This window comes from Myotis brandtii, unplaced genomic scaffold, assembly GCF_000412655.1.
Source record: "Myotis brandtii unplaced genomic scaffold, ASM41265v1 scaffold708, whole genome shotgun sequence".
Classification (NCBI taxonomy): domain Eukaryota; kingdom Metazoa; phylum Chordata; class Mammalia; order Chiroptera; family Vespertilionidae; genus Myotis; species Myotis brandtii.
The window spans coordinates 2,725,889-2,749,739 of NW_005370777.1; the positions used below are offsets into that span (position 1 = coordinate 2,725,889).

The 23,851-nt window shown below is 37.4% G+C and overlaps 1 long non-coding RNA gene across 2 annotated transcripts in view; it reads right to left on the reverse strand.

The window, feature by feature from the left end:
* Positions 1-6: 6 nt before the first annotated feature.
* LOC102243525 overlaps positions 7-23,851 on the reverse strand; it is a 62,099-nt gene continuing 38,254 nt past the window's right edge. For both annotated transcript variants that reach the window (XR_001359845.1, XR_001359844.1), the window contains 4 exons: positions 11,972-12,170; positions 4,288-4,451; positions 3,956-4,188; positions 7-694 (listed from right to left, as the gene is read on the reverse strand). This is a non-coding gene — a long non-coding RNA (uncharacterized LOC102243525). The remainder of the gene's footprint in view (positions 695-3,955; positions 4,189-4,287; positions 4,452-11,971; positions 12,171-23,851) is intronic.

Genomic DNA, 23,851 nt, shown 5'->3' on the forward strand with positions numbered 1-23,851 from the left:
CAACATGAAAACAGTTCAATTAAAAAATTAAACTATTAACCCAACTAAGATATTTAAGGCACATATAGAAAGAACTTGCAAGTAGACATTCTTCATTGTTAGACTAACATCTCAAGGTAGGAGAGGACATAAGAAGGAGAGAGAAAGAAATGGGAGAGGGAAGAGAGAGAGAGAGAGAGGAAGGGAAAAAAAAACAATATTTTATGAGGTTTTTTTTGTTTGTGTTTTTTTTTAAACATGCTAAATAATTTGTTAGGCACTGTATGCATTATTTCACTTAATCCTTACAACAATTTTGCAAGTTGTATTTTTCTCCCCATTTTAAAGATAGACTCATAGAGTTTAAATGACTTGCCCAGGGCATAAAGTTGGAGTGGCAGAGAGATTAGAACCCAACTCCACTCCAAAGCCCTTCTTCTTTCCTCTGACAACAGGTATTTCTAGACTACAGTATACCCATAAGTGGAAAACATCTCAGAGTAGATTTATAGACCTGAGGAGGTCTTTAGTTAGTCCAACCTATGTATACCTTTTTTTGGAGCTTGGGAGTAGAGCAATCTGGACCACATTTCCAAGAGGGCAAGTCTGATTTGACAATGTCTTCTTTGTTTCAGAAGAAAGACCACACCAGGAGAAAGAAGGCATAGGAGAACTGAATGCTGCCTCCCAGTCTGGTGGGCTATCAATAGTTTTCCTAGAGCATGTTGTTAATAGAAAATGGAGGGAAAATGTATGGTAAACAGAAATGTGCAAACCCAAATGTGTGAGTAGAATGATGATTACAAAGATGAATCAACTCTTATAACCCAGATTCCTTAGCTGTCAAAATCTGAAGATAAAGAAACTCAAAGAAACACCAAGCATGTAGCAAAACCATACACTAAATCATTTCTGCATCATGTCCACAGCCACACAGGCTAACGTTTTCTATTCTGATGGCCCCTTCTTAGTTGATGATTTTTCACAATGTATTTCATGGCTTCCATCCCTACATGAGACTTTATTACTATCACATAGGAATAAAAAGCCATAAAGCACTAGAGTGAATTTATCTTGGTCGGATGCAAAACTTATTTTCTTCACATGACTTCACAACCATTTCCAAGCTAACCAATCATTTCATGCTACATTAAGGAACATTTTAAACTACACATAAGTGACAGGAAGCACACTTAAATTGTGACATCACAAATTAACAGGATTTCATCCTTCAGCAACACTCTTAGCTACAAGGACCAGGAAACAAGACCAGGAGACACTCAGCAACACGCAACCATTGAATTCACCAAAAACAAAGGACACTGGGGAGAATTCCTGGAGAAAAGCTCATCACTTTGACATTGGACTTGGAAACACATGAGGAAAGACAGAAGACAGACAAATCACTGGTACAAACTGAAACCAGGGGACTTATTTCAAGCCTCTTGTTTCAACTTCTTCCCCCGGGAAATGTTCTTACATGCCCACAGTCAGCTTTCAGCCTTTCCATTTTGGAGCAGGTGGGGAGGGGGGAAACTTCAGCACCTGCTTGCACTAAGCATTTAGCCTTCTACACTTAAGTAACAAAAAAGGAAGAAAGGAAAAAAAGAGAGAAAAAAACTCTACAGCATGATAAGGGACCACAAGTGCTAATTGCTTACCTATAGCCCTTCATGGAGGCTGACACCATCCCCCACCCCCGTACATGGAAGGAAATATCTAACTCTACCAGAAACAATACAGTGCATGAAGTCCCTCAGTGATCTAAATAACTCAGGTCCAGAGCCCAAGGACATTCTTTATGCTGCATTAAAGTGACATTGCTTGTGGAATTATTAATACACTTGTAAGTGGCCACACCAAAATCCAGTTCTCCAGGACCACTGAAGACCCAATGCCATAGTTGCCATGTATTTATGGCCTTTCAAAAATAAACTGGGAGTGCCTAATTACCAGCTCCTGAAACAGTGTCCCAGACTATGGAGCCCTGTCCTCTGCTTTCTAAAAAAAAAAAAAAACACACACATTGTATTATGCAGATTCCAATAAAAGAAACACGAACTTGAGTTTCTCATTAGGAGTAAGGTCTAGGCCAGCAATTTCCACCTAGAGGTTACTATAATGAAATCTTGATTTATGTGAATCACAGGGAGGGGACTGGAAATAGTTAAATGAAAGGAAGTGCATACATAGATTCAATTATCATGCATGAAACATGCAAATGATTTAAACACTGCCTCTGAAACTCTAGTTTATATTCATTAATCTCAGGTTGCACTTTTGAAGGAGAAAGACATGTTAATTGGGTCCAGATTAATGCACTCCCAAACCTCTCCAATTTGTTTTTAGGTGAGGGTTAAATGATATGTATTAAAATAAACACAGCTGCTCCTCTGCCTCTATATTCCCCCTCCCCCACTCCACCTCTACCTCCACTCCCAGCTGCCTCCCCTCCCCTACTACAGCCCACCCCAGATGGCTCACCCCCCACCACACCTCTCCATCCTTTAGGGAAGACATTAAAGAGCCCTAACATTTTTATTTTGAAAATACACTGGGAAAATAACCCTGTCTCTTAGCTTTTTCAATATTTTCCCTTTCTCCCCAAAGCTACCAAACTCCAGAAAATCAGTTGCACATCAAATCCTGAGATTGCCTAACTGTGGCATCAAGGACATGCACACATGGGCACACAGGCTAGCATTTCCAGAGACAGGGGTCCTTTCTATAAGCCTGAGTCCTGTACGGAAGGGCAGTTTTAAAGTGTCCCAGAACATGCTCACTTGGAGCCAAAGTTGCTGCAGGTTGGCATGGCAATCCTGTGCCTTAGTTATGTGGGAAACTAGAGAATTGAGAGAACACTGGGTTTTGGCTGCTTTTCTTCCTCTGTGGCTCACTCTGCCAACAGGAACTAGCATAGAGCAGAGGGTACCCAAAAGGTCTTTTGAAAGATCACCTTGCTTTCCTCTCCTTCCTCCCTGCCAAATTTAAAATTATCCTTAAAATAAAGTTTCCTTCCTTCCTTCCTTCCTTCCTCCCTTCCTCCCTTCCTCCCTTCCTCCCTTCCTCCCTTCCTCTGCCTTCCTTCCTTCCTTCCTTCCTTCCTTCCTTCCTTCCTTCCTTTGTTCTCTCTCTCTCATTTACTGGCAACATTAGTTTGGGACACTAAGAAATAACATGGTTTGGGAAGAATCTTGTGAATAATGAAACTTTAAAAATAGTAAAACATTCAATATTTTTTATTGGTTTCTTGGACCTGATCTTTAGAACAATAAAAGAGGGGGAACTCTGGGCTACTGGGAACAGACTGGGGCACAGAGGCAGAATGGAAGCGATTCTCTCTGTGAGAGAAGCCATCAAGGAGTTAAACCAGGCACCCCCGCCCCCCCCCCAAAAAAAAGAGGCCTTCAAACTAATTTCACACTGAAAGTGATGTTTAATTTGAATCATGCTCTTCCCAAAGGGAAAAGGTTAGTCTCATCACTGGGCTGAGCTCCTCCTCCCCCTTCGCCTTTCATACGAATTGAAAATTCAGATTAACCATTAATCATGATGTGACACATTCTTTTCTTCCTGGTCCAAAAATCAAATGAAAGCCTGGGACCACATCTGAGAACCCATGGGCTGGCCAGTCCTCCCAACCGACGTACGTGCACAACAGAGAGAAGACAAGAACAAGGACACATCACGTACACAGAGAGGTGCACTCACAGCGAGACACACAGATACAGACAGCTATTCACAGGCATTGGCTCGGGGAGCCTCTTCACCTCGATTGATTTTTGCATATTTGCAAATGTAAAATTAGTCATAGTACATAACAACAAGGACGAGACTGACATGAAATCTGTCAACATCCTGACAAATGCTCCAAGCACGCGTATGTTAGGGATGACACTTAAGCAAGTCATAGTTCCTAAAAGAGAAAATGATTATACGCTAGCCAAAACCCTAAGTACAAGCTAAAGATATTCACCTCATGAAGCCATTCCTCAACTAGCCCCTTGGCACTTGCTGGAATTACTCGGAGCACCACGAGCTCTACTTTCTCATTTTCTGCTGACTCCATGTGGGTAATTTCTTTCTCATGATTAAAAGTGAGCTTGGCAGATCCTCCAAAGCGTGGCTTTAGGTGTGGTGGGGTTCCGGGCGCATCCTTTGTCTAGTAATTCATTGCTGGACCGGCAGGCCAGGGGGATATTCACACACCTACAATGATTTTTTAAAATGCAACCTTTAATAGATATCTTTATATAAACATATTTTTATACTGCAACATGCAGCTGACAGATGAAATGAACTGTTTACCTTGGGAAAGAATAGGCAGGCTTTTCTCTTCCAAATAATCACTCCGGCCTTTCTGAATGTCATCCAAACGCGATTCTGCCTCGTTCGACTTATCCAGCATCTGAGGCTGTGAGATAACCCTCGTAGCACTGGCCTCCTTCCCTGGCCCCTTCATTATTAGCCTCCTGGTGGGTGAGATAGAATACAGTGAATGTAATAACCGTACTTCACACAACAGGCTCGCTCTCTCTTTTAAATTGAAAATCCCCTTATTACAAAACAAGGGGTGTTCTTTTTCTTCTACCTTTAAGTAGGACTGCCACATTCATTGCCTTTTACAAAAACGCAGCTGCTTTTTAAGCTACAGATAAATAGAATCTGCTAGGCGGTAATTCGACTCAGTCTGAATGCATTATTTTCTAAGACACTTTGGCGAAAGGCTTTTTATTATTAACTGGAATGAACAAGGAAAGTCCTTTTCTTTTCTAATTATGAATGTGTTTTGTTCCCTACTATTAACCTATAATGTCAGATTGATCATCTTCTTCTTCTTTTTCTACAGCCAGCTCAATAAATCAACATTTTTCTTTCTGGAAAATTAGAGGGCTGATGATTAAGTCTTCATGAATTCCAGTAACAAAAATAAAAATAGCATAAGGGAGAAGCAAATGCACACACTGTAACCATAAATACAGACAAGGCAGTGGCCCTTGGATGTCTGAGGTAATGACATGAAGAATGAAGGTAAAGAGCATTTACTTATTAATATCATATTAGTTTATTTAGTCTTAATAAAATTAAGGTTTTCCAGGCATTTTGATAAAGTTGATCTTATATTTATTCAGCTGAAAAGAAAAGATATGGTAAAACCATAACATTTCTATATAGAGTTCCCAAACCTCTGTGTTTGTTTAGTTGTTCATTATGTGTGGTAGCTGGTATTCCTACCGGTCACCCCTCACTTCCGGAAGCAATGTCATGAAGAATTAGAACTGAAGAGGAAACACCGTGAAGAAGGAAGGGTCTTTAATTTGAATTTCTGCTGACATCTCTTTAACTCCAAAGATAAACACTGAGAAAAATGGTGAGCTCTTAATAAAATCAAAAAGCCCAGCCTAGAAACTCCACTAGCTGAGGTATTGTTTTAATTTTGATGCCAACGTTGATATTTCTTACCATAACATTACAATAGGCCACAGTGGCTATGCTCTATGTCCATATGGATATATTGCCTTGTCAAGGGGCAGAAATCCCTCAGGGGACCAGTGGGGTTCCAATTAAGAAAATATAAATACTGCTGCAGCTCTGACAATAAGTGGAGTTTGCCAGTATATCACAGAGGTACAGGCAGGTGCCCACTACTAAACCTGCAGATGGAAAGCCGAGGCTGCTTGTCCCTTCCCAAAGCCCTAATGGAAAGCAAAGTGTTGACGGTGAACTGTGTGTGGCAGATAGTTTCAGAGTGATTTATTTTTATTTGTTTATATTGTTTTAAGTTTATTTCCAATAGGGGGATAGTGGGACTCGAAGGGGCCTTGTGCAAACATAAAGGAAGAACTCTGTACTGAGATCACATGCATTTCAAGAGAGGGGGGAGGGGAAGATCGGGAGGGAGGGGGAGAGAGAGACAGAGAGAGAGAGAGAGAAAGAGAGAATATGCTTGACATCCTATTTCCATCTGAAGCCTTTCCTGTAGATCTGTTTGAAATGTTTAAGGGGGGATATTTATTATAAGTGAGATGCTTCCAGGTTTTCAGAACACCCGCTCCAGGAAGAGAGATGTTTGCAGTGAACGGTGGTGACAGAGCTTTTGAGATTCTACTACTCTGCTTAGATTTGAGTCAATTTTCTGTCTTCTGATATGCCTGGGAACAAATGAGGCCCCATCAGGTTGCTGGCCTCGCATCAGATACCAAGTGACATTGTGGCAACACAAGAAGCCCAGTTACCCACAGTAAGTAACACCGAGGAGCAGATTGAAGTGAACCAGGCATCACCAGAGAGTAAAAGAGGAATCCTTATGCATCTATATCTCCACTGAGCTAAGGCCTCAATATCAAGCCTGTTTTGGCAATCAGGAGTGTTTACTTTTATAATATTGATATGTGAGGCAAATAGAAGAAGAAGAATATTTTACTTGTATATTTGAAGGCATTGAATTTCCTAGATATTTTGATTTATAGAGACTGACAGCTGTCAGAGGGGAAGGGGATTTTGGAATGGGTCGAAAAGGTGAAGGGAGTAAGCAAAAAAAAAAAAACCCACAAAATTCATAGACACAGACAACAGTATGGCGATTACCAGAGGTAAAGGGGGGTGGGCGAGGTAGGAGAGGGTGAAGGGGGGATAAATGGTGATAGAACGGAGATTTGACTTGGGGTGGTGAATACACAATACAATATACAGGTGATGTCTTATAGAATTGTACACCGTAATCCTATATAATGTTATTAACCAATGTCACTCCAATAAATTCAATGAAAAAGGAAAAGGAAATGGGCTTTACTGTGCTACCTACAAAATACCGTTGAATACCTGTTTTCCTCAATCCACCTTTTACCCTGGTAAATCATTAGCTGACAAAAGACAACATATAATCTCCTGCCACTTGTATTATTATTTTAAGGCAATGATATTACCTTATATGCTAATGATAATATAAGCCACCAGCCCAAACTGTTAGTCTGTATTAAACTTTCAAAGTAATAAAATAAGTCACTGTACTGAAAGCAACTCTGATGATGGAGAGAAGAGAGGCTGTCCCACTGAAGAAGACACGTGGGACAGTGCTTTAAAGACTTGGCCTCGATTCATTTTCTCCTGCACTTGAACTTGATTGAATTCATGGATGTGGGACCATGGATAGGGAGGACCAAATGTACTGTTTCTTTGAAGAAAAAAAATACATTACTGTAAATTTTAAAATATCTGCTTTTCATCCTCTTTCTTCTAAACTCATTGTCTGAATCACATTGTTTGACATAATCTCACTTTTTAAAAATATATATTTTTATTGATTTCAGAGAGGAAGAGAGAGGGGAGAGAGATAGAAACATCAATCACGAGAGAGAATCATTGACTGGCTGCTTCCTGCACGCCCCACACTGGAAATCAAGCCCGCAACCCAGGCATGTTCTCTTGACCAGAATGGAACCTGGGGCCCTTCAGTCCACAGGCCGACACTCTATCCACTGAGCCAAACCAGCCAGGGCTGATTTCACTTTTATAAAGCCAAATATCTATGCCAATCCAACTTGACAATTATTGTCTGACCACATACAAACTCTTAGGAGGGCAACTTCAAACAGATTTCCTTCTCCTGGTAGCTATTTGCCCATGAACAGAGAGGCTCTGGAAAGAGGCTCCAAGCTCCACTGACCACAGGAACTTCCGGCCAAGAATGTAATCACCACTGCAGAAGGCAGAACAAAGGCGATGAAAGGAAGCCATAGAACAGAGTGTGTGCGGAATGCGGTGTCCTACAAATGAGGAAACACGGGCATCTCCCCAGAATCACATTCAGCACGAAAGCACTCTAAATATGAAAAGTAAGACAAGCTTTTTAACTCCTTGCCAAGGCTTCCTGACATCCAGCACTTTCGTGAGGTCAAGAAATGTGTCCCCAGCTTCTGTTTTCTGTTCCCCTTCAGAGAACACGTTGAAGAATGGGGCCGCCCAGCTGCCTGTTAGCACGACACACTTGGCTGACTCCCGTCCTTACCCGGGGAGTGTGTCCATCGCATTTGGACTCACAGAAGAAAAGCCAAAATCAATTTAACACAAAGGAAATTCACATATTTTTGCCTCTTTAACATTCTCCAGAGTGCCCATGGTATAGTTAAGTTGATAAAGTTTTATCTAATGAAGATTATTGAGGCATAAATCATATAGGTAAAAACTGAGACATCAGATGGAGATGAAATCTAAAAGCTAATTAAATTCAGTAAGGGCTCTCAAAAGAAATCACACCCACTAACCTTCCCATGCTAATATTTTGTTTCGGAAGGGACAGTTAGTGGTTGTAGATTGCACAGGGTGATTCTATAGCAAAGCCTGAGAAGGAGAAAAAGAAGATTAGATGCATGGATTTCTGTGCTGAATGGATGCCAGGGCCAAGATGCAAGAATAGATAAGTTTGAGATTTGGAGGAACTAAATTTGAAGCCAGCCAGTAAAACGGATTGAACCTTATTACCTCTAGTCACTGAGAAATTCCCGAGACAGTTGGATGCAATTTGAAAAGGTCAGAAAAATATTTCCTGCGCAGCATTACTGCTTCATGGTTTAAGGGTGTACATTTGTGATATGCCAACTCGAATTATTTTTTTTTTATTGACTTTGCTTTCCAGAGACAGACAGACAATCTGGGAGGCAAGACCAGTAGATAAGAGAAGGGCAATCTTATAAATGAAAAATCTCTCTTATTTTGTTCTCTCTTTCACTTGTGACTGTGAAAAGTTCCAAATCTGGCCCATTGGAGGAGAAATTACACCAACTTCACTGAAGAATGGCAGAATAGAAATGAAATATAGGGAAGTATTGCTCTCATTCTAACAATGCCATTTTCTCTTAATTACTATTTATTTAGCCTCTACTATGTGCTAGGCATTGTGAAAGGCAAAGGATGCTACACTTTCACCTAAGTGTGAATATTTAAAATGAAATACCAGGGTGTGGATATTAATTTATTGTTGGCATTTCCTTTGAGGGATGGCTTCATAATAGAGGGAAATCCATAAGAAAGGGTAAAAATTAATTAAAACATAACTCTATACTCAAAATGGTGTCTTAATGAAGGCTCTATTGTGATTAGAACCATTCCATATACAAATAAAAATATTCTCTTTTTACTAGGACTTGTCTGTAGTAAAAACCTTTGTTGACAAATGCATCTGTGGGTCTTTGTTTTGGCGTGTGATTAAAAATCAAAGCTGAATCTTCAATACAGAATGGCAGGATCCATTCTAACCCTGCAAAGGTTTAAGTAACACCTGACTTTTTTGTCTGTGAGGAGCCATGAGTTTTGGAGGCAAACACAAGCCTATTTACTCTTCCCTTGTTTAGCAGCAAGACTGAAACTCGTTAATGGCCTTGAGACCCAACTGTATGCTCTCATATGATGTTCTGGCTCCATAAAGATGGCCTGGCAGTCTCCTAGGGCTTTTTAACCGAGATGGCTTTTCCTATAGAAAGACTAATTGCTAAGCAATCCCACATTTCATAAAATTCGGGAATTTCAAATTATACCCTATAATCAACAAGGCCACCACTACCGGCAACACAAGAAGCAAATTACAAAATAGTTTGCTAATATCAGGTATCCAAAAGACAAGTGAAAAAGTCAGCTCGTTAGATAGACATTTGAATTCTTGAAAGTGAAGGTAAAAATATCTGATTTATAAATGACTTTTTCTATCTTGAATATTTGGCATTGGTTAGATACAAGCAAAAAATTTGGTGGTATTTAAAATTTTTTATCTTTCTTGTGTAGCATATTAGATTTAACAATAACAAAAAAAGGTACTTAATGAATGTGATGGTATAGAGGTTTCAGTGAATCACACTTGAAATTCAAGCTTTTCCACATTTTCATTTCATAGGCCCTTTGTTACTAGCAGAAAAAGAATCTAATGTGTCAACTTTTTATTTCCACGACCTAAGCTCTCCATAGAAAAATATTTTGAACCTTTCACACAACCATTAATATCTATAATGATAACAATCCTAAAAATATTATGAGTAAAAATAATAATGATAATAGAAGTAGTGACCATTAGTCCAGCATTTACTTGGTGTGGGCACCATGCAATTATATAACCTCATTTAATCCTCACAGCCAATTTAAATAAAATAAATGTGACTTTTTTCTTTCATATTTTCCACAAGGAGATTGAGGCTCAAGGATGCCACGAAACTCATCTAGGTCAGAAAACTAGTTATGTGAGACAAAATCCATGCTCCTCTGAATCTAGTTCCTATTATTTCAAAGTCATGTGCCTTTAACAAAGTTCATGATCATTGCCAGAGCCAAGAGTGTTACTCCTCTCAGATCATGCAGCATTTCTGGAGTTGTGTTGAATCAAATTTCTCTACTAATATAGATTGAGTCAGGCATGCCAAAAGTTTGCTGACTATCCACAAAACATAGCAGCCACCTTCTAGAGCTCTGAGCTAACAGTGGTGTATGGATATATTTCCTGTATTCATGGGATTTAGTTCATGAAGAAAATAATACAGTCATAGCAGCCTCGTTAATCAGATTGCATGGTTCACCTACACCTAATAAATTTAGATGTAATTGCACACAAATTGCTTTTCTATTTGAATTATGTTTAAATTATGTTGAGAGAAGGGCTAGTTTCTTCTTAGCTGGGACTGCCTTAAGATCAACTGTTCAATGTTCAATGAATCCTTCTCCAAACACAATGTTAAAAGGGAAAATGTGTAGCTATTCTGTTATTGTCACAGGCAAATAAGTAGAATGGAAAGGAAATAATGTTGGGGTCACAAAAATTCAACACATCAACTATTTGAAGAGAATGTACCAAACCTAGCCAGGTTTCAACAAAATGTTATTTTACCTTTAATTGACAATGGTGTATTTTAGCCAACTTATCAAATGAACCCACAGCAATGATGCCTCCTGTTTGGAGAGAGGTGATGACTGTAAATGCTGAGGTAGTGGTTGCCAGTTCCAGCACATGTTGTCCAGGAACCTGTCTAAGCTAGAAGAGCCTAGTTTTTTTTTTTTTTTTTTTTTTTTTTTTTTTTGTCAGGCGCCCTTTCAGAAGACCTTTCTTCCAGCCCCGGATGTTAACTCTCCTACTGTCAAAGCTGCCTTGGAACTCAAGGGGCATTACAATGAGCTGAGAGGGGAAATAGTATCATCTGGGCTGCACTTCTTGCGGAGTGAAGCACTGTTGAGTTTGAAAAGTGGGAGCATTTAAAGAATAGAAATGAGACTAGGTGCAGCTACTGAAAAGTGGAGAGAGGAAGAGGTAAGGAGGAGGCCAGAAACCCATGATGGACTTAAGTCTGGAGTATGAATCCCCCAGTGCTTCTGATTCCTTGATTTTCTTAAGCACCAAGCAGGACAAAAAACAATAGGGATGATCATGAAATGGGGACCTTTTCTTTGCACCCCTGAGATGCTTGGGAACAAAAGGGAGAAATGTAAAATACCCCCCAAAGTGATCTAAGTTTTAATATCTCATGGTGCAAAATCAGCTTTTTAGTCTTGGTTATCTTCCAAAGAAGAGCCTGGAAAAAATAGTTTTAAGACAGGGTAATTGGCTAACTTCTATTTTTTTTTTAATTGGAACCTACTCTCAAAACAAATAACAATCTCAAAAAATATGTCCCTGTAATAAAAAAGCTGGAAGAAAGCATTAAGCTAGCTTATTATGAAGTTCTTCTTTTACCTCATTTATCCTGTAAGCAGAAAATCAGATTCAGACATCAATATTATTAGCATTAACTTTCTAGAAGTGATGCTAAGGAACAATGACATACAATTAAAACATAGTATTCATAGCAATAGAAGCAATTAACACACCTCAGAAGCTGTGGAGAATGAAAATAGCCCTTTCTTTCTTCTCTCTGGATCAAACATTGAAATTTAGCAATTTCTGAAAACCCATTATTAGATTATTATTTTAATTATTCTTCCAACATTTTGATGTCACAATGTTAAATGCTTTGTGTACCTGCTCAAGAGGATTTTGGCAGCATGAGAACCCAAATGCTCTACCGATCCATTTTCTTTGAATTATAAGAATCTCTAGAGCATATTCTTTCTTACATTGGAAGAGAGCATCGCTTAAATTTTTCTGAATAATTTTCAAAATCAAATTTAAAAGTTTTCATGAGCGATGATCCTCCCTGGTGGGTGATATGAAGCATAACCTGAGGGGAAACATGAAAATAATTAGCATAAACATATTAGCATATAGATGCCTCTGAAATAATAAACAGCAGAAAACCAAAATGCTTATCCCCAAAAGAAAGTTATGAGAAAATATAAAATTAACATACACTTCTCGCATGACAACCCTACCTGAAAGCCAAATGGAATATTCTCATTCAGTGAAAGGTGGAATGACCAGGGAGTTGGAGAAATACCCCCCACCAAACCAACTCTTCATTGCTCATTACCACCATATCAATATTCTCTATTTGCCCTTTACCTCTTTCCCACTCCCCACACACCCCTGTTCTCTTTTAAACAGAAAAATCAGCAGGAAAACAAGTATCTTCCTTTCTCTTCCTCTAAGAGCCACCACCAAGTAAACAGATAGAATATTCTCTTTTTCTTCCATCAGCTAACTTTCTATCTTTCCCAAGATGGCACAAGAAATGCTGGGCTTGGTAATTCAACTACCAAGAGGACTGAGGAGTCTCAGTTGAAAAGTGGGCTTAGCATTTGTTAAAAATGGACCATGAACACCATTGATTCATTTTATATTTCAAATTAGTACAGTCTCTCAAGGTAGTAAGTTGGCATGCTGTGGTGTGATTGGAAGAATATGGTCTTTGAAGTCAACCCTCATTTAAAAATCTGATCTGCATAACCTTGGAAAAGTTTATTAAACATAATTAATTTCAGTTTTCTACAAAATAGTCATAGTGTCTACTTTTCTGGGTTGTGACAATTAGAAGTTATATACAAGGTGGGGCAAAAGTAGGTTTAGAGTTGTTTGTATGGAAAATTATATGATAAATAATAATACAAGAATAAACTCCATGTTTTGCATACTCACAACTGTAAACCTATTTTTACCCCACCCTGTGTATAAACCTCCTGAAATTTAGTAGGTGCTCAATAAAAGTAGATCAATTCACATTCCTCAATGGTGTTAGTGAAAATGCCATAATTTGGAGATTCTGGGATTTGGCAAGCCTACTTTCTAACCCTACATTGCATGTACCTGGATGAATATATGGCCCAAAGACATTTATTAAGGAGAGATACCACAAAATATGATGTTTTATTCTGGATCCCTGATGTAATGTAATTACGAAGATGCTAATATAAATTGCACTGGAAATAATAAGGTCAAGAAAATAAAGATCCTTATAGAAATATTTTGTCTCATGAAGCCAAGAGCAGGGGTTTAATTTTAACTTTGTGGCAACTGACAGAAACTCATGAATATTTTACATGATTCAAACAAAGTAAGGATCATCAAACATACTTAAAGTATCTGACACAGGTAAGTTCCTTGAACGAACCAATTTGGAATGTCCAAACACAGTCAGTGTCCAGATATCTGGACACATCTATATTATTTTGATTCTTTTAATATTTAGTTATTTTTAATGGCTATCAATACAGTATTTAGAACAAATAAGAACAGGTTCTTTGCCAATAATATCATTTGATTTTCTCAAGTTGTTTTCAACTTCGAACTTTTGTTTGGTGCCACTTAGTTACTCCACAAATGTGTGTTTTTTTCTCTTGGTACGTAAAATGGGAAAGAACACATTCATTACAAAATACTGAATTCTGTAGAGATTTGAAACTCCAACTTGGTTTATGTCACTTCATTCTCTTTCTGTGGAACACAGGTCTTGAACCTACTCTTTGGTACCTAATACCTGCTTTTATGTCAACAATTACATGTCCAGCAAAGAGTACCCATCAATTTCTGAACTGTTTATATTGTCTCATCAGTACCTAGCATGCTGCTGACACAGAGTTATGAGACTGGAGATGAGGGTGGGGACTAAGAAAGAAAAACCCTCACATATAAGTTTTCTGGACAAATATGCTACCTACCTGAGTATGTAATCAGCATGTTCATGAGAAAGTTCTGGCTGCTTTGCATGAACACAAAATATTTATCTTGTGTATTTCACTTTTTCTCCTTAAACTTAACTCAGTGACCATACATTCTGAGATAGACATTATTTGCAGGTTATTCCTGCTGAACACCCTTTAAACCTCATCTTTTTTATCTGCTAGGCCTAACAGAGGCCTAGTTTATTGCCCTTGAGGACCAGCGTATTTTTGTGTGTGTGTGTGTGTGTGTGTGTGTGTGTGTGTGTTTTAATGTTTAGAAAGCTAGTGTTTCTTTGGCTTCTGGGATTTAAAAATATTTTGATTGCTTGCATGCTACCTGAGAATGACACCTTCTGGCTGTGAGGGGAAAGGGCTAGTTTCACAAACAAATAAATACATATGTATACAACAGGTATTCTCAAAGCTCTATGGGTTATCTGGTAAGGTAAAACAGGTCCTCTTCTACAATCCAAAAAGGATTTAAGGTCCTATTAATTTGTTCCCATAAAAATATTCTGACTTCTTACAGGGTCTCCTAAAGCTAATGATGGCCAGATGTTTTCAGGGGTTAAAATTATTCAAGGTGAGTAGCCAGGCACTGGACAAACTCTGAAATCTTTCTGTTTCATTCATTTCCCAAATTATTCTTCCCAAAGTTTTTGCTTTCAGATATTAAGGTCTATTAGAATTTGATAAAAATAAACCTTTCAGGTCAACCTCCATTGGTTATTTTTAAAATTCAGTTGGTAGAATTTACATTTGTTTTACACCTGGTCACAATATATTATCCTTTACTTCTACTGCCACAAAATAGTCAAAGTCACAAAAATTTACTTCGACAATAACATTACCTTGACTAAAAACATAGATGTAAGAGATTAAATCTCCTCTACACACACACACATTAGTAGTTTTCAGATATTCTCAATGATTAAGAAAATAAGCCAACAAAAACAGCAATGTTCATCTAGCTAAGATAAAAGCTCTTCAAGGATGAAGATGACATCCAAATTCGGGATATATGATGTGATACGGACCAAAGTTTTGCTACCCTCAAATTTGCCTTTGGGGATATTGACTTCAAACTGGTTATTAAGAAACAAAAGACTCAGAAAGAACATTTGACCCACCTCCTGTTACCTGCCTAGAGGAATTCAAGTAGAAAAACCTACTTTAAAGAAAGGGAACATCACCAAAATGTAAACTAAATGTGGCAAATGGGGCCAAATCTAACAAAACTATTTGCTGGATCCCCCTGTGTCACATTGTTTCTGGGTGTATCAGCAAAAATTTGTTGTCTACATGTTTGCTTTTTCTCATCTACCTGTGAATTGCCTGCTTTGCCTTTGAAATCCCATACCCTTGCCTCCCTCTCCTTTGTCCTGAATGGTGTATAAACCTCAACTGCCCAATGTGTCTTCCAGTCTCATATCTTACAGAACCCCTATAAGTATATCCCCAATAAATTTTGGATATTTTCTCTTGTTAATCTGTATCATGTTGATATGATTATTAGCCCAGCCAGAAGAACTTAAAGAGTGGGAAGAGTTATTTTTTGACTCCAACAGATGGAAAAAATAACAATAGTTAACTGATAATAATGATTGAGGGGCATCCCTTTCAGTGTTACATAAATCATCCTCTTCCATTTCCCATTTCCTTTTGTGTCTGCAATGACTAAGCCCTCAACATGGCACCTACAGATAAGCCTTTCCTGTATCTGGAATGTTTTGTCACCTGGTGAATTGCTGTTTAAATAAGAAACAGGCATATTCCCATTTCTCATACTATCCAATGACACAAATAATTTGTAAAAACCATGCCCCATCCATTTCTTCTTCAGCTCTGAAACTGTTGAGGCATATTTATGTGGAATTCTAATAATGTTGCTATGTTAGAAAAATTAATGAGCAGATTGTTCATCCTTAGAATTTTTTTTTCTCATCAAATTCCATGACCTGAGCAACTAGGGTCAGTAGGTTAATGAATAAATAAACTGTGGTACATCCAGACAACAGAATATTATTCAGTGCTAGAAAGAAAAACTCTATCAAACCATGAAAAGACACAGAGGAACCTCAAATAGATATTACTAAGTGAAAGAAGCTAATCTTAAAAGTCTACATACTGTTTGATTCTGACTATATGACATTCTGGCAAAAGCAAAACTATGGACACACACACACACACACACACACACACACACACACACACACATCAATGGTTACCAGGGATTGGTGGCAGAGAGAGATGAATAGGCAGAGCACAATAATTTTTAGGGCAGTAAAATGTTCTGCATGACATTATAATGATGAATATATGTCATTATACATTTGTCCAAACCCATAGAGTGTACAACATCAAGAGTGAACTCTATTGTAAATTTGAAAATTATGGGCTTTGGGTGATTATGATGTGTCAATGTAGGCTCATCCTTTGTAATAAATGTACCATTCTGGTGAGTGATGTTGATAATAAGAGAGGCTATGCATGTGTGAGGGCAGGGAGTGCATGGGAAATCTCTGTACCTTCCTCTCAATTTTGTTGTAAATCGAAAGCTGCTCCAAAAAATTCTCATAATCTGCTATACTCTGGCCTTGCAATATTAAAATCCTGATTAAAAAGCAATTATTCCTGGCCCCACAACCTGGGTTACCTACTTGCCTTTCCATCTGCTAGAAGAGTTGGGGTACCTGGAAGCCAATGTCTGAGAACCCTTTCCAAAGTCACTAAGCAGGGAAAGGGGAACAGACACAAGAGAGAATGTCTACATTCATTCAGGTCAGGTTCAATAACATTAGTTAAAAAAAGTCATTTCCAAAATTTCTTCTCTGAAGGTGGGACATACCTGCAGGTGTTATTAAAAGTACTCTGCTGAACTAATAATTGCACATTTATTGTTAAGATGTGCCATCTGAAAATCAGACTCTTAATCTTAGATCCATCCTATATTAATAACATGATTTGTGTTCTCTTTACTTGCAATGACAACTATGAAGGGTTGGAGAAAGAAAATGTAAGGGAAGTGTCTTATAAGCTATAAAATACTCTGTAAATATTGAGAGTGGTTTTTGGAGATACTCTTATGATGATGATGATGATGATGATGATGATGATTGCTAGATGTAAACCAGCTGATTTCATAATATATGAAAGGAAAGTTATGGGGAAACAGACTAGAGATAGTATGACTACAAAGTCCAAAAGAATAATTTAATATAAGCATATAATTTTGTTTATCTGACCCCAAATGGGAATAATCATGGTCTTATCCAAAAGGTCTTGTGAAAAATTGATTTCTCCAATTTTATCTCAATGTATTTGAATATATTTACAGGTGATCAATGCTTAATAATAGATGCCATTTATTGAGATTTGTGTGTGTGAGTCTGTGTTTACCATGTACTATACTAGTATCATATCGTTAAACATTTTGCATGAATTATCTCATTCAATTAGTAGGTGAAGGAATTTATATCCTACTGTATTAGGTGACATAAGAGTGCATCGCATATAAATACATATTATATAAAAGAATTCAATAGGATTATGTGAGCCCAAAATAAAGCTATTTCATTTCTAAATGGGATTTTATGGAACTTATAAATTCAGGAGAAGAAAAGATGCTGCAGGAAGATTGATTTGGGCACCTGAACCGATAGGAGGAAACATCACAGAAATGAATTGGTAAAATAATACTGTTGTGTGAATGAATAATAGGAAAGATTTCAGGAAAACATTCAGGTGATGAAGTAATTCCCAATTCTAGTGATGGTATGGTCCCTCTGGCTATGGAACACCATTCCCCAGGACACAAGTGAGTCCCTGAAAACAGTGCCACTCTTCTGAAGATTTATCAGCCATCAATTACATTCCATATACGTCCACTCCCTGAATACCTATGTATCTGGAGTTGATTCTCACCAATTTGCAGAGAATTTACAGTTCTATTTTGGCTTCTCTATTTCTTCTGGCACTCACCTGGGGCAAAGCCTACACCACTATGGAGGTCTATTCTGAGGTATAGAAACTAATCTTCGTTATCGGCTTAACAAGACCCTATTGGGCAGGCACATTGTGGCTCAAAGTTCTATAATATGTTTTTACTTCAAATCTAAATTTAAACCTTCTATCACTATGCATGTTAGTAAGAATGAAACCTGAGGAACCATGAGTAAGCCAAGGTAGAATCCCTAATACCAATTTTTCCATCCAGCTTGACAATATGCTTTGGGCAGTATTAACACAACATTTTAGCTAGCATTTATCATCTAGTCTGTCTTCTTTTCCCTTTTCCACAGAAGAGCAAGTAGGTAGACAAATCAATGAAGAGAGTAATAGAAAATAGGAAAAGTGATTGCCTCTTCAGATTCCTACTTAGCAGAGTGGAATGGGAGTAATTGCCCTTGCACCACCAAGTTGAACTGAATAGCATATTTAAAAATACAGCAAAGAATTCATGGATCATTGTTATGTGATGACTTTTGCTAATTAAAAAGGTAGATACATCCCTGAGATTATTTATTTTTAAACCCTGGAAGCCATGTTATATAATAACAGGTGAGATGTAGAAAAGTAGGCTTGTGGCTTTGAATTTGGGATCCCTTATGTCCAAGTATTGTGCTTCAGATTCCCCAACCATAAAATAGGGAGAATAATAACCCCCACACCAAAGGTTTTTGAGCATGCTCAGAACAGTGCCTGACACATAGTAAACATTAGGCATGATTATCATCATGATCAATTAAGTGGAAAATCTCCCTGTTGCTTGCAAATAAGAGGCAAAATATGCTTTTACATCTGCCTGTTACAAAGCTTTGCTTACCAATAGCACAAAGAGGAATTAAACACCATTTCCTTACCTAGTCATATCCAGCTTATTCATTATCACACACAGCGGGCTTATTATGTGCTAAGCACTATGCAGTATTAACCAAGGCAACAAAATCACCTGTCCTTATAGAGTTTACATTCTAGAGGAACGATACACTGAACAAATGTATAATGTAATATCTGTAGTGATGAGTATAATGGAGAAAACTAAAGGGAGGTTGAGAAAAGCAGTGACCTTTTCTCTGTCCCCATATTCAGCATGTTTGACAAAACTGCTCACTGCAGGCCATGCTTTTCCTCTGAAAGGAATTCTCTAGCTGACATTCTAGGTAACGGTTTCACTGAAATCCCAACCATTTGGATGCAACAAAAATAATCCGGCATATGAGTGCATCCAGATAGACATATGTACTCTGGTTTTCTGAAATGTAATGTGTATGTAATTTCCCGAATGGCTGGTTGTCACATCCATCTGGTCTTATTTCCATAGCACTTGAATGCACCGCGAGGATATAAACCCTAAAAGCTGGAAAACAGAATTTAAATACCCAAACACATACGAGGTGTGTTTCAAAAGCCGCAGACAAGCAAGCACTGTGGTAACTTCATTAACTTCTCAGCCACAGTTGAGAGTAGCTGAGACTAAACATAAAGGCCACGGAACATAAAAGGCATTCCACCGGCAGACCTCATTAAGTGGGCTTAAGACAAGCTTGACAAACTAATGACAAAAAATCTAATTTGGAATTTCTGGACATAAGAACCCTGAACAAGTCCAAACACACCGAAACTCTTCCATGCGTGCTATTTGAAAAGGTAACAACCCTGCGTCAATTAGGTCCATGTAGTTCATGAATCACAGCCCAGGGATGGATGTTATCCTATTCAATCATACTGAATAGGAAAATCATGTTCCATGTGTTTTTGGGTCTGGGCACTGGTCCTATTTAAATTGCACAGATGTAGGTTCCCAAATTAACAGTGGTCTCCACGGAGATGCTCATCAGGCTACGTATACTGAACAAAGGCATGGCTGGGATGTAGACACCACACTGCTTGGAAAGTATTTTTGCTACTGTTTTCCCTTTCTCTAAGACTTTTCCTATATCTATTTTTGTCATCACCTATGGAGTATAGACAGTTTAGATTGTACTTATTTATGCCATAGAATTCCCTAGTTGCTCTAGGTATGTGGATCTCCAGTCTACTTTTATGTCCCTTCAGTGGAGGAGTGTTTATTTCCATGAAATAATAGCACTTGTTGTACCCTGCACAGTGAGGAGTGCCTTGCAAATATTGTAAATCACCTATCATTCTTATTATGATCAAACCTACTTTTTTAGATAAGCAAGCTGAAGATTCAAATACTTTGTCCTGCCTTTAGTTAGTGGACAACCACTGACCTATACCCAGATCATTTTATTTCAAAGACCATATTGAATTCCACTACCGAGTGCAGGGCAGAAGAAAGGTTTGTTGAATAAATACATGAATGAATAAATGCAATACTTAATGTCCTTAAAATTAAGTGATGGATAATTTGCCAATTAAACTATATTGTTGTTGCTATAAAAGGATAGTTATTTAAAATCCTTGTAGGCATTACATCTTACACTTTCTGTATACCTACAGTAATTTTCATGATACCGCATGAATCAGTGAAATATTTTTACTCAACATAATAAATTATAAATGGATGCAATGGTTTCCTTGGGTCATTTTCCCTCTCCTGTGACTATCTCCTTATGTGAAAGAATGGACTTTTCTGAAATCTGGCTTTAGGTGCTAATTTCTTAAGAAATCCCTAGACTTGTGTCCATGTTTAGACTTCTGAGCCTTTGTCTAATCCTAAAAGAGACCCAAGTTCCTGGTCCCGGCTTTTCCAAATATGGGCTAACCCATTTCCACATAAACTCTAGTAATAATAGTAAAAATGACAATGTGTAACTATTGAGAATAATGCAATGAGTCAGAATATCTTCATAAATGTTTGTTGAGGAGAAACAAATTTCACTCCTCCTATGAAAACCTGAATAATGTCCTGGATCTCATAATATACTCATTACTGGGCTCTATACTTAAATGCAGTAATAGTCACTGAGGATGTTCTTTTTGCCTATAATGCATGGAGAAACATTATCAGCTTCTTTTTTCTAAATAGTCTATAAAAATATTCAGAGTGTATTCTCCTGCTTTCATTTCTTCCCTGTCCCTCACTGTAGTAAAACATTAGGTAAGTCACTTAACATTTCTACAGACCTCACTGCAAAGAAAAATGGAATGTCACCTGCTCTATCTTATTACTGCAAGGATTACGTATGATAACGTGTAAAGAATTATTTTTGAGCTATGAATGTTACATAGCTGTAAGAAATTATTAGAAAAGAAAAAAAAGCCAGATGTCTACAGACCACATATCTTGAGAAGGCAGGTGTTTAATTTCATTCTTATGTAAATGATATGTTTACATGTATGTACACACATACACACATAGTTACTTGGGGAAAATGGACTTATATTTACTGGTGGGAAATTCAAATCACTTTACTATATAAAATTTTGAGTTAAATGCTATATTCAAAAATTCTCTAGTTGCATGTATTGGTTTTTTATGCAGAGCCACTGTATTTTATACAGTAATTATATCAATTATATATTAAGTGTCAACTTGATAGTAGGCATTGGGTTAAGGTGTTTATATACATTACATAGTATATTCACCATAATAACACTCTATGCAGGTACTATTAACTCTCTTTTGCAGATGGGTAAACTAAGGCCCAAAAGAATTAAGAAAATACCTAAGGTCACACTGCTTGCAAATAACGGAGGCAAAATATGCATTTACATCTGCCTGTCTACAAAGCTTTGCTTACCAATTCCAATCACGTTCATTTGAAATTTGCATTAATTCAAGAGTAGCATATGTTACACGGTTTAGGAAGCAAGTTCAAATGAATCTTATCCTTTGTGAAATGTTAGGGTTCCTTTGACCAGAACATAAAGTGATTAAAAATATACAACTTTTTTTTAACATAACCAGGAGCTTTATATTTTTAAAAATGTCTTCAGAGGGTTTACAGCCCCTGGATCAGGTAACACACAGTATCCTGTAATATAGGTTACTAAAAGTTATAAATGGGATCAATGGCCATGATTATTTATCAAGAATCATCTTGAGAGCTCCTACTGTGTGCACACCACTTCTCATTGAGGAAACTAGGTGAAGGCAGAGGGGAAGGTTTGACAAAGAAATAAAAGATATCCCTCAGGGAGCCTACAGTCTACCTTTTTGAAAGAAATCAGCATATAGGAAGAAGTCCAAGAGTCAAATTAATTTTAGAATACATTAGCAGTACTTAGAAGTAATAAAACTAAATCAAAAATTTTTCAAAGGATTATGTCCTTCAGCCTTTAACTCAATCTGACCCGCTTCGCCCACATGCCAATTAGAGTTCAAAGAAAAGATTCATACACTTCATTTACAGATCCAATGAACCTTGGGCACAGCGATAAATCCTTTATAAATCAGATAGCTATATTTATTCTTAAAATTAACTAATTTGCACACTAAAGTTATGTGATTTGCCTGAAGACAATTCATTGGAATGTCTGATAAAAATCCTTTAACGCCATTTCACATCACTGACTTCTTTTCCCATTTGAAGGTTTACTGTGTAGAAATGATCATGTGTCAAGAAAGATTATTTAAAAAATTGTGGCACAAAACAATTTCACATCTACACATGAAGACAAAAAGAATCTCTAAAATATTTAGAGAATCTCATGATGAGAAAAGAGGGCCCCGGACGTCACTCTGAATGGAATAGATAGCTGAACTTCATGGTGGAGATTTGTCTTCTTTTATCTATCCTCTGAAAACAGACTGACATTTATTTAGCAGTTGTTTTAGTGGATCCAGCAGCACAGAACGTAAACACAGTCAACAATCAAACTGATTGGCTGACTCTAGTGTCTAAATTCAACTCTATGCTTAGGTGATTTTTTGAATGTATGTGTACACACACACACACGTTTTGTTTCTATAACAGTGAACTCTCTTAGACTGTCCACAGAGCATTCAGCAAACTACCACTGGGAAAGAAAACCTTCCAAATTTTTCAAGGATAAAGAAATTACAAGAATAAAGGAATTTTACAGTAAGCATATTTGAAAGGACTAACACTAAAATGATAATCAAGGCAAGACAATTCTGAAGGTGACTTTTCAAATCATATTATTAAATAATCAGCACTATAACATAAAATTTATTTTTTTAAAAAAACTGGGACTAGCTTCATTGAACAGACAGCAAATAGCAATAATATGCTACAATTGGTATCGATATAGAAAATAGGACACAAATGGTCCAAGCAGGATTTAATGTCCCTTTTACCCATTTTGATTTAAGCTATCTCAAGCACTTCATGTTTTCCTGGTGAGTTAACAGTTCTTGAGCATTTCTGTAGCCAAGATGTAAAGAGTCATTTTCAACAAATTTCTTAATTTTAGTATTAGATTCTATTGTAGTTTTGGTGGATTTAAACCTATCTTAGGGATCCCAAATTACACAAAACTTTGGGGATAGAAATTAGCATAATTGATATAATCCAATTTTTGGTAATTATAATTCTCACTTAAACCTAAATTAAATATGCCAAACTATAATTATGTTAAAATTTGCATCATGGAAATTATCCCCATTTTGCTCATGGCATCTTAAAATATTTAATAAGGAATCTTAAACTCTTAAGTTTGAGTCAAGAGGCCTTATTTTCACAGCCTTTGGGAAGAAGAGACTTATTATGCATTAAGCATAGTTATTCAGTCTCCTGAGAAAGGGAAGATGGGTCCATTATTTCTTTTCTATATGATGTGAAAGATCTTTACTATAATCTTTGGGTGCCTCTAAGTCACTTTGCTATTAATGAGTGCTGAGTGCCAGAGCAGATGGTAAAAGATTAATGCTTTC